Below are 14011 nucleotides of genomic sequence, written 5' to 3'. Positions count from 1 at the left end.
AAATGGGGGACATATCCAGTGGGGCTAAAGGGGTTACTTCTCGCTGTGTGCTGAAGGTTCACTCCTTGTAGAGCTTCATATGTAGGTTCATATGTGGAGTTGGGGATCAAACCTGGGAGGGCCCTGTTCAAGGCATGTGTTTTATTGATTGAACTATAGATAACTCTAGCACATCTACTAATTTTAAAATTATAATTTAGTTAAAATAATTCACACATTGTGAGTTTAATTTGTCCACTTAAAAGTATAATTAAGTGACTTTTAGTACATTTACAATATGGTAAAATCCTCTCTATAAATTCCAAAACATCACCCCTTAAAAAACTGCTTTCTATAAGTCACTCACATTCCTTCTTTTCCTCATTCACTGGCACAGCAATATCTCATCTCCTGGGATTTACTTATTTCAAAAATTTCATAAAATAGAATCATATAGTAGCAGGTCTTTTGGTTCTAGTTCTTTCAAGAGCATAATTTCTTCAAGGTACATCCATATATTCCTACTTCATGACTTTTCATGGCTACAGAAGAGTCTTTTGTAACTCCGTATTTTCTAAACTCATTCTTAATTTGGTAGAAGATTTTAGTGATTATTTTTTGGTTTTTGGGCCACACCTGGTGACAATAAAGGGTTACTCTTGGCTGTGTGTTCAGAAATCGCCCCTGGCTTGGGGGACCACATGGGACATCAAACGCCCTACTACCTGGGCCATAGCTCAGTAGATTTTAGTCATTTTAACCTTTTATCTTTAATAAGGTTTTGTTTTGGGCCCACACTCATTGATGCTCAAGGACTTCTCCCAACTTTATGTTTGGGGTTACTCCTTGTAGTACTAGAAATGCAACAATCTGGGTCTCTTGGAAGCAAACTAGTGCAACTCAATGAATTCTCCCAGGGTTTTAATGCAAGGAGAATTCATGTGAAGAAGGTCTGTTTTTCAACTCAAAAATGAGCTCATTTTCTGTTTAGTGTGTGTTGATTTATTTGGAATAAATATTTCTTTGTGGATGTAAAATAAATTCACATATGAAAATATCCCTTGAAATAATTAGATATTGAGAGATTATTGTCAAATTGAGATATTATCTCCTCTTTCTCTATATGTATTCAGAAAAGTCTCTTTTAACACTTAGTTGTATATGCCAGTTATTTTATTTTATTTTATTTTTGATTTTTGGGTCACACCCGGCAGCGCTCAGAGGTTACTCCTGGCTCTATGCTCAGAAATAACTCCTGGCAGGCTCAGGGGACCATATAGGATGCCGGGATTCGAACCACCGACCTGCATAAGAGGCAAATGCCTTACCTCCATGCTATCTCTCTGGCCCCATATGCCAGTTATTTTAATAAGTATTGAAAGCATAGTTTATATGACAGAATTTCCTGCTATGGGATTTCAGAACACAGTGCATTAAACTATCATATAACTTTTCACATAATTCTTTCATAGCAAATTTTAGTCACTTACCAAATTATACTTATGTTGTCTTTAAAGTTTTATGGGAAGGGGGTCTAAGCACTTAGGATATTTGCCATGCATGAGGCAGACCCAGGACAGACCTGGATTCGATTTTTGGCATCTCACATGGTCCCCTGATCTTGCCAAAAGTGATTTCTGAGAGCAGAGTCAGGAGTAACCCCTTAGCACCTCTGGGTGTGGCCCAAAAGCAAAAGAAAGAAAAGAGAAATAAAGAAAGAAAGGAAGGAAGAAGGAAGAAAGGAAAGAAGGAAAGAAAGAAGGAAGAAAGAAGAAAGAGAGAAAGAAAGAAGAGAAAGAAAGAAGAAAGAAAGAAAGAAAGAAAGAAGAAAGAAAGAAAGAAAGAAAGAAATAAAGAAAGAAAGAAAGAAAGAAAGAAAAAGAAAGAAAGAAAGAAAGAAAGAAAGAAAGAAAGAAAGAAGAAAGAAAGAAAAAGAAAGAAAGAAAAAAGAAAGAAAGAAGAAAGAAAGAAAGAAAGAAAGAAAGAAAGAAAGAAAGAAAGAAAGAAAGAAAGAAAGAAAATTGAAACAGTATGAGATAGGATCAAATCCTGCTGATAATTAAACAATGTTCTTTTGCCAGTTGGGAGGAGTGTGAGCCTCCTAGGAAGTGCTCAGGAAGCCCAGAGGCCCCTCCCCCAATTCTCAGCCCACCAGGCCAGCAGTTCAAAGCAATTATACCCAAGAATACCCAATTATACCCCCAAAATACCCAAGAATGTGATGGTGCTTGGACTCTGTAGTGCCCAGGCCTCTATGATGATGCTCCAGAGTGGCCATCATCATCATCATCATCATCATCATCATCATCATCATCATCATCACTCTGCAATAATTAGGTTGCTTTCAATGATGTTTGAGGAACTATATGGTACCAGCAATTGAATCATAGTCTGTTCTCCCTGCCCCAAAATAATTACTCTTAATCAAATAGTTGGTAAAATCAGCTAGATGTCTGTCTTTTTACTCACACAATTGAAGTCTGAGATTTAATACATTTTATTTTCATTTATGAAAATTTTACTGCATCTTTAAAGCTACAACTCATTCAAATGGTAAAGGGAGGAATCTGTAAATACTTGTATATTGAAGTGAAAAAGTTCAATCACACTCTTATAATCTGGTATCTTAAAGACAGACATTCTTTGTGTAACCTGACTCTTTTAAGAATTATTCCTACATCTCAGGAACTGTTTTTTTAATGGCTTTTATCCTATTCCAAATGTTAATCATTACTCTAATCTTAACCCAATTTTAAACATAAAACTACCAATTAGACTTAATTTAATAATTTCTTAATACTTCACTTGCATTTTTAACTTTGCAAATATTCAGCAATACTAAATACAAAAACTCTGTAGAATCCCTAGCCTTAACCCCACACCTAATTCTTAGTCTAACCTTTACCCAGCCTAAACCTTTACAGATGCAAAAAATGAATGAATTTTCTAAATTTAAATATGTCCCTATACTTAACATTAATTTTTAAGTATAAGCATAGAAAAATCTAAAATACTTAAAACCTCTACAGACCTAACTCAACCATAGCCCTCTACTAATTTTAATGCTAATCCTATAAGTACACTAACCTTGACCCAAATGCTGGCTAAACTTAACAATTAACCAAATTTACCAATCACCCAATACTTCACTTACCTTTTTATATCTGAATACAGCAATGCTTAACATCAAAACTTCACACAATTCCTAAACCTAACCTAGCATCACAAAACATGATTATGGAACTTTTACTAGATTCCATGACCAGCAAGGTAGAAACACATATTGAGACTAAACATTTTTTTCTTACCCTAGAGTCAAAATCCCATTATTATTTTTCACTTTGATCTTTTTGGAAGAAAACTAATCATATATAAAATTATTGAATGCAATAATTATATCAAAAGATGCATAATTCAACATGATTCACAAAATTCTCTTTTATGTCTTTTATTTTTTTATCATGAAAGAATCCATGGAATTTAAACTTAATTGTACCAATTTTTTTTCAGTAGTCCAAATTTTAATTAGACAAAGTAGGTCCCAGGAGGTAATGTTTCCCATCTAGACAGGAAGTATATGACATAACATAGGCCTGTGGGTCCTATCCTATATCTGCTGACTTGATTTCCTGTAAGGACAAAGAACCATTACACAGCCCAGGAACTTTTCTGTACCTCTTGAGATCATGGTGCAGACTTGAAATCTGTATTTGGAATAGAGCAGAGGGAATTTCATGCAAACAAAAAGTGAACAGTATGCTAAAAACCAACTTGCTTAGGGATATCATATCTTTTATCTTTCTTGGTAGATGTAGTCACAAACCCTGACCTCAATTTCTTTGTTATTCCCTGCTGTGGAGAAAGACAGGTCATTATTGACTAATGAGACTTATGAGAGAGTTATAGAATATAGTGACTTTATCTCTCTAAATATAAAGAAGGGATCCATTTATTTTCTTGTTCTTTTCTGCAGGATCCAGCATGACTCAAAAGGTCACTCAAGCCCAGTCTACAATATTAGTAGTGGAAGAGGAGACAACAACCTTGAACTGTGTATATGAAACTAAAACATTCACTTTTTATTTATTCTGGTACAAACAACTGCCAAATGGGAACATGGACTTTCTTATTCATCAGGAGTCTTATGAGAAAAATGCCACAAAGGGTCGCTATTCTCTGAACTTTCAGAAACAGGACAGTTCCATTGGTCTCACCATCACAACCTCAAAGCTCAAAGACTCAGCAGTGTATTTTTGTGCTCTGAGAGATACCACAGCAGTGTGAGGGCCTCTTGAAGCCTCACAAAAACCTCAGCTGAGAAAGGGCCCCTGGTGAGAGACTGTCACAGGTAGGAAAAGGTGGGGGTTTGAGAAGGAACTCTGTTCAATTTATATAATATTTCTAGTTGTCATTCATACTAAGCATTTGTACCATTTTGCTTAGAGGAGATTAAATAGCATAAATATAAAACATAAAGTATTTTTAGACAAAAGAAGGGGGTAACAAGATCTATTCTCTTGTGTTGGTTTTACTGAGTTGGGAAATGATCTAATTACCTTCAGACTAAATAGGTGATTCTGTTGATGAGTTGTTATATCTTCAAAAAACACTCATTCATTTATGTGCTCATTATCATGTAGAATGTTTTGACTATTTATAATAAAAATGGTTTCTATTGATTTTTTAAAAACAGTATTATTTAACTCAATGATGTAGAAAATATTATTTAAGTTGTATTTTGTTCTATAATCACACTAATGACCTTTCCCACAACAGAATACATTTAAAATGCTTCTCAATGACTTCTTTTTAGTGCCTCTCTTTTAGTTATTCAGTTATAATTAAAAAAGTAGAAATATGTTGTCCTCACTTAGAGGCCCCCTACAAAGGAAGATGTTTATGGTTGGAAACTTACCATAAAATATTGAGCCTTTGATTTTTTTCATTGCCTTTCTTTTCCAGAAATCGATATAGTCTTAACAACTCACACACACACACACACACACACACACACACACACACATATATATATATATATATATATATATATATACACATATATGTGAGTATATGAGTATATATATATATACTATGTATATATGGGTTCAGGAACAAAAATTATTGTATATATCAAATGAGATTTTAACAACCATAAGCTATTATAAAATAATACCATTATACTGACAATAAGCTAATACATTGAACACTAGATTTCTAACATCTGTATAAAAACTGGAACATTAGGAAACATGAGGTTAACTTATAGAATAGTGAAAATGGGGAAACATTCAATGGTCACAAAGGCAAAATTAAAAGCCATTATTTATTTATAATAAGAATACATATCAAAACATAATAATTTGCTGCATGATCCAGACATACCATGTGCTAAATGGCAATACGTATCAGACAAGGAGGAGAGGAGAAATTATTTAAGTCAATTCCCTAGAGAAACTAAGAATACTATAATTAAATCAGTTCCTTTAGTATCAGAGAGTTAGATTAAACCTGGTTTGCAAATGCCAGAAGGTTCATAGGAGGTTGTATTCAGAAGTTATATTCTTGAGCTCAAGAATATAATAAAATGACTAGTCTGTGCAGTAGTTTTAAAAATCAAGCCAACTAGGCCCTGAGGGGAGGGTGGGGAAGAGAAAACTCCTCCCCTATGCATACACAAACCGTAGAGGCAGGGGCTGGGCTCAGAAGACTCTACATGCCAGGGACTTCTGTCTTCTCTTACGAGCCTGGTATGTTGGGGGACTTGGGCAGGACAGCTAGCCATAGGCCCCCCTGGGCTGACCCACTTAGTCCAGGGGACTGAGATCCCCCCCACGCCAGATTGGCCTTCAGGGCCAGTCCTGGTAAATCGCACCCTGAGGGGCGGGTGGGGGAGAGAAACTCCTCCCCAATGCATACTGGACCCCATTCAGGGGTTCTTTTCTTACTAGTATTCATTTTCAAAAGTGCGTGAGTGCAAATGTGCCCACGTGGCAAATATACTTTTTAACATCACCCAAAAATGTTCTTAATTCTTGACTGTTTTCTAGGAAAGGAAATGGAATGCCCTAGATTTTGAGGATAACATTCAAATAGATCTCTAAAATCAGTGTATATGGAGACGTGACTTCCTACACAGTGGTCCTCTCTGCCAAGCTTAATCCATAAACAATTTATCTATACAATGTATATAGCCCCTCTGATATATTGCCCCCCCACTCGAGAGCTCCTTCTACTCCCTCATCTCCAACTTGGATTCATTATCTTCCCCTTAATTAACCCTCTTTATCCTCAGGGCTTAACTTGTTAGGCACCAAGACAGACCTTCTGCCCCAACAGACCACCATCTAGCTCCTCAATGAAAGACCTCCTCTCCATCCCCTATCTTGTTACTTGCCAAGAAACCACAACCAACATGCCCGCTGACTCAAACTTTGTGGCCCCTCTCACCCCCATCAAATCGTGGACTGTTGCATGATACTGGAACCACCTTCAGCACAACCTCCAGCTCAAGGACACTACATGATTTCGTAATGCCGCAAATCATATCTCAAACTCAACACCAAGGTCTGTGATACAAAAAAGTGCCTTGGCTTTCCCTACCCATAAGAATATCTCAAAAGATCTAATTGGGAGGCCTTTATTGCCTTTGTAAGTTTAATACCTATATAATAATGCATCTTAATTTGTGTATTCCTAAACATACATGTAGCCTCCTCCATCACTGGTTTTCTTCAAATACATTTTTTCTTATTTTTTAACTCAGTTTTATTTATTTGTTCTATTTTTATATATAAATATTTTTCTCTATTTTCATCAAACCTCTATAAAAACTAAACCCCAGTATCTGTGATCTGTCATTCTTACCCAGAATAGCACCAGCAATACAATATGACACCATACGTTTTTGTATTGGCACAGTAAAGAAAGGGGAAAACATAGACACAGAAACTACATCTTATCTTCTAAGGATAAGAACTCACACTTTTTATAACACAAGGGTGCCTCCCATCCTGGACATATGTCATGTGGATACAACTTAGTCTCCATGAGATTGAGCAGTGTTAATTCAATCTCAAACCCCAGATCCCAGACGTAGAACTGATACAGCTCCCTGCAACAACACTAGGAACTAAGCTCCATCAGGATATTTATAACATTGCTCTGACACCAACTTGTGCCAGTATTAATATAACAACAAGGACAGCATGGCAATGACAACTTGACCTAAGACCAGGTTGTCCTATCACATCACCTAACGCTAAGTGGAAATCAGAGGATGTATCGTCTTTGAACTGTGAAAAATAAGAGCACTAACAACAGAAAACTGACTTTGACAACAGTGACAGAGCAAAGCTTACCTTGGGACCAATAAGGAAAACCCTACCCTAGGTTGTAGCCCAGGACTCTTACAAAAATCAAGATTTTCTAGTACAGATGCCCAACTTTGACAACAAGACTGAGCAGAACCTCTGGAACCATAATATCCTAGGGGCTGAGCAAAAACAGGGGGCACAAGATAAAGAAGACTGAACACAACAACAAAGATGGAACAGAACCTCTACAACCGTAAAAACTCTATCCTAGACCTTGTCCTATGACCTGTGCAATTACCAAGATTGCTAGCTACAGTAGCCTGATTTTTTCATCCACAACAGAGAAGAAAGTTTCCTGGCACCACACACACACACACACACACACACAGACACACACACACACACACACACACACACACAAAACAAAAACAAAAACAAAAAACCTTGGGATATGGTAATGAGTATATATGGAGCCAGTGGTTGTTCCCATGAAAGTATGCTTCAAGAGGGGAGAAACCCTGAATCTCTTAGGCCATGGGAATTCCCCAATACTTACTGTGCCTATGCAAAAAAAAAAAAAAAAAAAGAAAGAAAGAAAGAAAAGAAAAGAAAAGAAAAAAAAGTGGGGGTAACACCAAACCCTGCTAGTCCAGCACTCCTTTTTCTTGTTTTGTTTGGTCTGTTTGTTTTTTTTGTTTGTTTGTTTTTTGTTTTTTTGTTTTTTGGGCCACACCCGTTTGACGCTCAGGGGTTACTGCTGGCTATGTGCTCAGAAATCGCCCCTGGCTTGGGGGGACCATATGGGACACCGGGGGATTGAACCACTGTCCGTCCTACGCTAGCGCTTGCAAGGCAAATACCTTACCTCTAGCGCCACCTTCTCGGCCCCGTTTGGTCTGTTTTTAATATTATTTTTCTTCTCTTTTTCTTCCACTTTTTTCTGTCTTTTTCACTCCTGTGGATATTATTTGGTGATTTTTTTTTTTTTTTTTGCTGGGTGCATTTTTCTTTTCTTTCTTTTTTTCTCTCTTTTTTTTTTTTGGTAGTTGCTACCAAATTTTTTCTTCTCTTTTCCTTATCCCTTTTATCTCCAACAGAATCACATAGCTTGAATCATTCAGCCTCATAAATTGAGGGGGGGGAAATGATGATACCAGGACAGTCATATGAACATGTAGTGAAAATAAAAAATGATCAGACTTGAACACTAAACCCAAAGCCAATAACAACAAAATAGATACCCACTCTTACAACAAGCTGTAAAGTGGACACCAGTTACACTAGTATTCTGGGGGATAAAAGAGGGAGATATGGGATACATGCTGGGAACAGGGGTGGAGGGAGGACAATACTGGTGGTGGGAATGCCCTTCATTCATTGTCACTATGTACCATAAATAATTCTGTGAAAGACTTGTAATACACTTCGATCACAATAAAAATTTATTAAAAAAAAATTCAAGCCAACCTGCCGTAGTGTTAATATAGTGGTTGGGGAATTTGTCTTATATGCAGATGACCCAAGTTCAATTGCCGGCATCCCATATGGTCCGCTATTTCCTCTCAGGAGTGATTCTTGTGGGAAGAGCCAGAAGTAAATCCTGAGCACAGCTGAATGTGGCCCAAATACCAAAATAATAAAATAAATCAATAAATAAAAACCACAAACCTAAATAGTACTGGGTCTCACTATTAGAAGAGAATAATTTGTAACTTTTAGATTATCCAAAGTAGAATAGGATGGTGATCCAAGGAGTGAAGCTTTCTTTGGTCCAAGTCAGGCTGCAAGTTGATTAAATATGGAAGTACCATTGATCAAGGCCTTAACATAGGGAGTCTTTGTTTGGAAAACTGAACAGGAGTCTGTCTCTGCCTGCAGGACAGCTGTGGTCTGCTGCAGAGCTCAAGAATAAAGCCATAATCAACATTGTCTTAGAATCCTTTGGGGAAGAGTTTCACTCAAACTTGTTAAATAAAATAAATTCAGCACTATTATATAGATAAAAGGAAGAAAACTATTTTTCAGACTTTAAGCTAAGTACTTACCAGAGGTAGAGGCTAACACAGAGTTCTGAGTCATTTTTTCCTCCATCCTCCCCTAGGGCAGGTTCCAAATTACATACTGTTGGAACAAGAAGGCTATTCTCAATTGAGAAAAATACACATTCAAGTAAATTTTAAAGTAGCAAAACAATAGAGTGCTTATGGCAATTCCTAACATTCTGGTTGAATAAGATAAAAATGCAGATTATAAATTAGAGATCATTGTCTCTGAAACAGAAATCATTCTAGGTACTTAAAGTTGCAAATTAAGAGAGAAGAATTCATCATGATATCTTTATTAAAAGAATGAAATTATGCTATTTGGGGGACTGGTTTTGTTATATGTCATTTTGTTTAAAGCCAAAGTTTCTAAGAATCTACTAATACTAAATGAACAAAACTATATGAAAATAAATACATGTAATTTACAGGTACAATTCAATGCATCTTGACATATAAAGGACTCAATCCATGATGACCATTATTAATATCATGGGCAAAGTTGGCTCTAGGGCCTCCTTCTGAGTTTTAATCTTGGACTCATTTTAACTTACACCAAATCTGTTTCTTGAATGGCTCTCAAGAAGAGAAACAAAGTTCACTTCAAAAACAGAAAAATCAACAGCACTACTTGAAAAGTCACCTCTAAGAAGGTCTAGAAACTGGTAAGCATTTCCATTCATAGCTGCACCTTTTCCACTGATAAGATCCAGAAATTGACCAAGATCAATAGATGGCAGGGGTTTCCACTAAATGTGCACAGGAGCAGCCATCCACTACATTTTCCCCTAACATGGTAACTTAACATATGTTTTCTCATATCTGTAAACAAACCAATGATGTTTCTCTAAGATATGATCAGTCATCACACCAGCCTCCAAACTAATTTGATTTTAGTTTTGCACTCTTGATGGTAGCATCCAGCAAACTTCTATATGTCAAGATAAAAGCTTACAAAGAAGTGATAGACATTTTATTCTGAACAAACCTGCAACCAATAGATAAATTTTGAGACACAGAATCTCTGTAGAGCATGAAGAGAATTTGACTCTCTTATTTTAAAGGGATACAAATTGGTTTTGGTATGCATAAAATTGATTAATTTTTTCCCTGAGATGAGGTGATTATTGTCAAAGAGAATATTATTATCTGAATCCAGTTTAAATGTAAGCTAGGAGTGGGTTAAACTTCGTAATGTGTTTCAAGTAACTAGAAGAAACTATCATCCTCTTCTGAAGCAAAAGACTGCCCTGCATGATTTTGCTCATTGATGGAGTATGAATGTCTCTCTGTCAACTCACTGATCTGTATCTGCTAAAACAGCTGCCATTGCAGTGTTCTCTCTCCCTTCATCTCTGCCAGTTGAAGTCCTATCTGCATCTATCTGACTATAAAATCTGGAAGGAGAATTAGGGGCACAACAGGTGGGAAAACATACTTATTTTTCTATTTAGTAGTCTGGGGTATGAGGGCTAGACATGGAAGTTTTGCCATCTAATAATTTATAAGCACATCTATGAAAGTGTCAAATGGTACTTGAGAGTGTATAATCACCAACCTATCTTACAAGACCCTGCTTTCATGATCCAAACATATAAATATAAAGAAAGAAATGTAATCTCTCTTCTCAGCTTCCCAATCACAATTCTTACACTTGCTATTTTGTCCCATGATTCTGAGCATTTATATTTAACTATACCATTAACAAAATGGCTAACATGAAAAAGACAACACCAACTATTTACAAGAATAAGTAATGGGAGAAGTCATTTTAATTTTGGAGACAATGTGAAAGCCTGTCTAGAGTACAGGCCAGTGTGGGGTGGGCAGGAAGGACACTTGGGATATTGGTCATGGGAACGTTGCATTGGTGAAGGCTTTATATATATTCATATATATATTAAAAAATCAAAAAAAAGAAAAGATAAGATAAGGCCTCCCAATTCTTACCACAGGCTGTGTTCTTTACACTGACTGTATAGAAAGAGGAGGTACAGAAAATGCACCCCTTATACACCTCAACCCAGGCCCTTTGCCTGGTTTCTATTGTGAATTGGGGGACAAAAAAATGTGAACTGGCAGGATATTGAAAATTGTTTGGGAATATTTATTAAAGTTAAGCATTAACATATGGATGATATAGAAATTATGTTTCTGGACACATGTCTAACAAACTTGTATAAAAATAAGAGCCTTTACTGTTTTAATAATTGCAATACCCTAACACTAAAAAATAACCCAAAAATCCATTAGCAATTTTAAGGAAAAATGAGTTATAATAACAGCTAGATACAGAGTAATGAATATACATAAACCTGTATGTTGAATGTGGAATAAATACCACAAATGCTACTGAGTAAACATAGGATACAAAATAAGCTGAAAAAACATGGAAAAAGAATCTATAAATTATTCCAGAGAAGTGCAGATAGTGGTTGTTTTTATCAGTAACTAAGAAAGTAGTAACTCCCTATAAAGGGAGAATGTTTATGAAAGGCTTTGAGGATTTTTTTTAATAAAAAAAGAGAAAATCCTTATTTTGATGCAACATAGCTTGAAGTAAATGGGGTCATGTGAAGCTCAATAGGTCTGAAGGAAAAAATCCACATCTTCTAATCCAAGTTATTCTGATCCAAATCTGAAGCACCATCTGTTCACAATTAGGAAAACAAACAATTCTCACTGACACTGTTGGTGACAGCCAGTGTAATGTTTGACTTAGGAACTTAGATTATTTTGACACTTTTCTTTTCTTTTTTTAACAATAGGTGCCAGAATTTATTTAACTCAATAATGAGGGAACTGTCTATAGTAAGTTTAGATCAGAAACAATCGAAGAGTTAAGCACTTATAGTTGAAAGAAAGAAGGCCTAAAATTTAAATTCCAAACTGGTTGATTTTTTTAATAAGCAGTAAAACTGTGACCCTTCAGAGTTATACTATTTGTAGGAATGTTCAAAAATTACTTCCAGTTCAGGGATCATTAATAATGTAGTGCAGTAAGTCAAGAATCATTTGCTTCGCTGCTTTCCTTTTTGTTTCAGTTCTTTCCCCTTCTCCAAGCCTCCATCATTGTTTTTCTCCAAATTAATGCATCTGGGAGCCTAAACCATTATAACCAGTTATTTCTTCATCTAACAAATAGTTTTAAGAGACTGACTTTATTCCAGGCTCAATACTCAAGAGGAGGGTTTCACACAACCTGTACTGTGCTGTGCCCTCATGGAGGACACATGGTTGTACCTACCAGGTTGTACCTACCTGGTTGTATCTATCAGGACCCATCCAGTGTTGCTGAAGGGAGAGGCTGTCCCTGTCCCTTGCTCATCTCACATGCAGGATGAATGATACCTCAGGTCTCAAGCAGTACATATTTAAGCTAGAGGCACCAAACATGTTTGTTTTATTCCTTTTTAAAATAATTTTAGTTATACACCATGGTTACAAAATTGTTAGTGTTTCAGTCATCAAATGTACACCACCCTTTACAAGTGTAACTTTCCTGCCACCAATATTCCCCATTTCCCTCCTTCACTATCCTGTGCCTGTCATTGAGATAGAGGGTGTATTTCTCTCTCTATCATTGTCATGGTAGATGTTGATGCAGTTATTTCTCTAGCTCTTTGTAGTAAGCTTCCTATCATGGGTTTATTCTTTTAGCCCTCATCTTTATTGTCTCTGGGTATTATTACCATACTGTCTTTTATTTTTCTTAAAATCTCATGTATGAGTGAAACTATTCTGTTTCTATTCCTCCCTCTTTGACTCATTTCACTCTGCATAATAGTCTCCATGTCCATCCATGTCTAGGCAAATTTCATGACTTCATGTTTTCTAAAAGTTGCATAGTATTCCAATGTGTAGATGTACCATGGTTTTCTTAGGCCACTCACCTGTTGTCGGGCACCTGAGTTGTTTCCAGATTCTGGCTATTGTAAATAGTGCTGCAATGAACATAGGAATGCAGAGGACATTTCTATATTGTGTTTATGTGTTCCTGGAGTATATCCCCAGGAGTGGTATTATTGGATCAAATGGAGCTCAATTTCCAGTATTTTGAGGATTATACACAATGTTTTCCAGAAAGGTTGGACTAGAAAGCATTCCCCACAAGCAGTGAATAAGAAAGAGTTCCTTTCTCTCTGCATCCATACCAGCACCGGTTGCTTTTGTTCTTTGTGATGTGTGCCAGTCTCTTTGGCATGAGATGGTACCTCATTGTTGTTTTGATTTGCATCTCCTTGATGATTAGTTATTTGGAGCATTTTTTCATGTGCCTTATAGTACTCTGTATTTCTTCTTTGAGGAAACATCTGCTCATTTCTTCTCCCAATTTTTGGATAATGTTAAGTTTTTTCTTGTTAGGTTCTATCAGTACCTTATATATTGTAGATATTAACCCATTATCTGATGGGTGTTTGGTAAATAGTTTCATTCTTTGGGTGGTCTATGTATCCTAGTCACTGTTACTTTGATGTAGTTTAATGTGATCCCATTTGTTGATCTCTGCTTTCACTTGTTTAGACAATGATGTTTCCTCCTTGAAGATGCCTTTAGTCACAATGTCATGGAGTGTTTTGCCTATGTTTTCTTCTATATACCTTATAGTTTCAGGTATGATATCAAGGTCTTTAATCTATTTTGATTTGACCTTTATGCATGGTATTAGATGGAGGT

General features: G+C 36.2%; 1 non-coding gene and 1 gene segment (V, D, J or C); both read left to right on the top strand.

The window, feature by feature from the left end:
- LOC126001453 (T cell receptor alpha chain constant-like) overlaps window positions 1-14011 on the top strand; it is a 713101-nt gene that overhangs the window by 90713 nt on the left and 608377 nt on the right.
- LOC126002539 (small nucleolar RNA SNORA51) lies at window positions 11268-11400 on the top strand. The gene has a single exon (XR_007493228.1). It is a non-coding gene; the product is annotated as a small nucleolar RNA SNORA51 (small nucleolar RNA).

Source organism: Suncus etruscus, chromosome 2 (genome assembly GCF_024139225.1).
Source record: "Suncus etruscus isolate mSunEtr1 chromosome 2, mSunEtr1.pri.cur, whole genome shotgun sequence".
Classification (NCBI taxonomy): Eukaryota; Metazoa; Chordata; class Mammalia; order Eulipotyphla; family Soricidae; genus Suncus; species Suncus etruscus.
The sequence above is the reverse complement of the archived record's forward strand: the minus strand, read 5'-3'. Positions and strand labels throughout refer to the sequence as shown.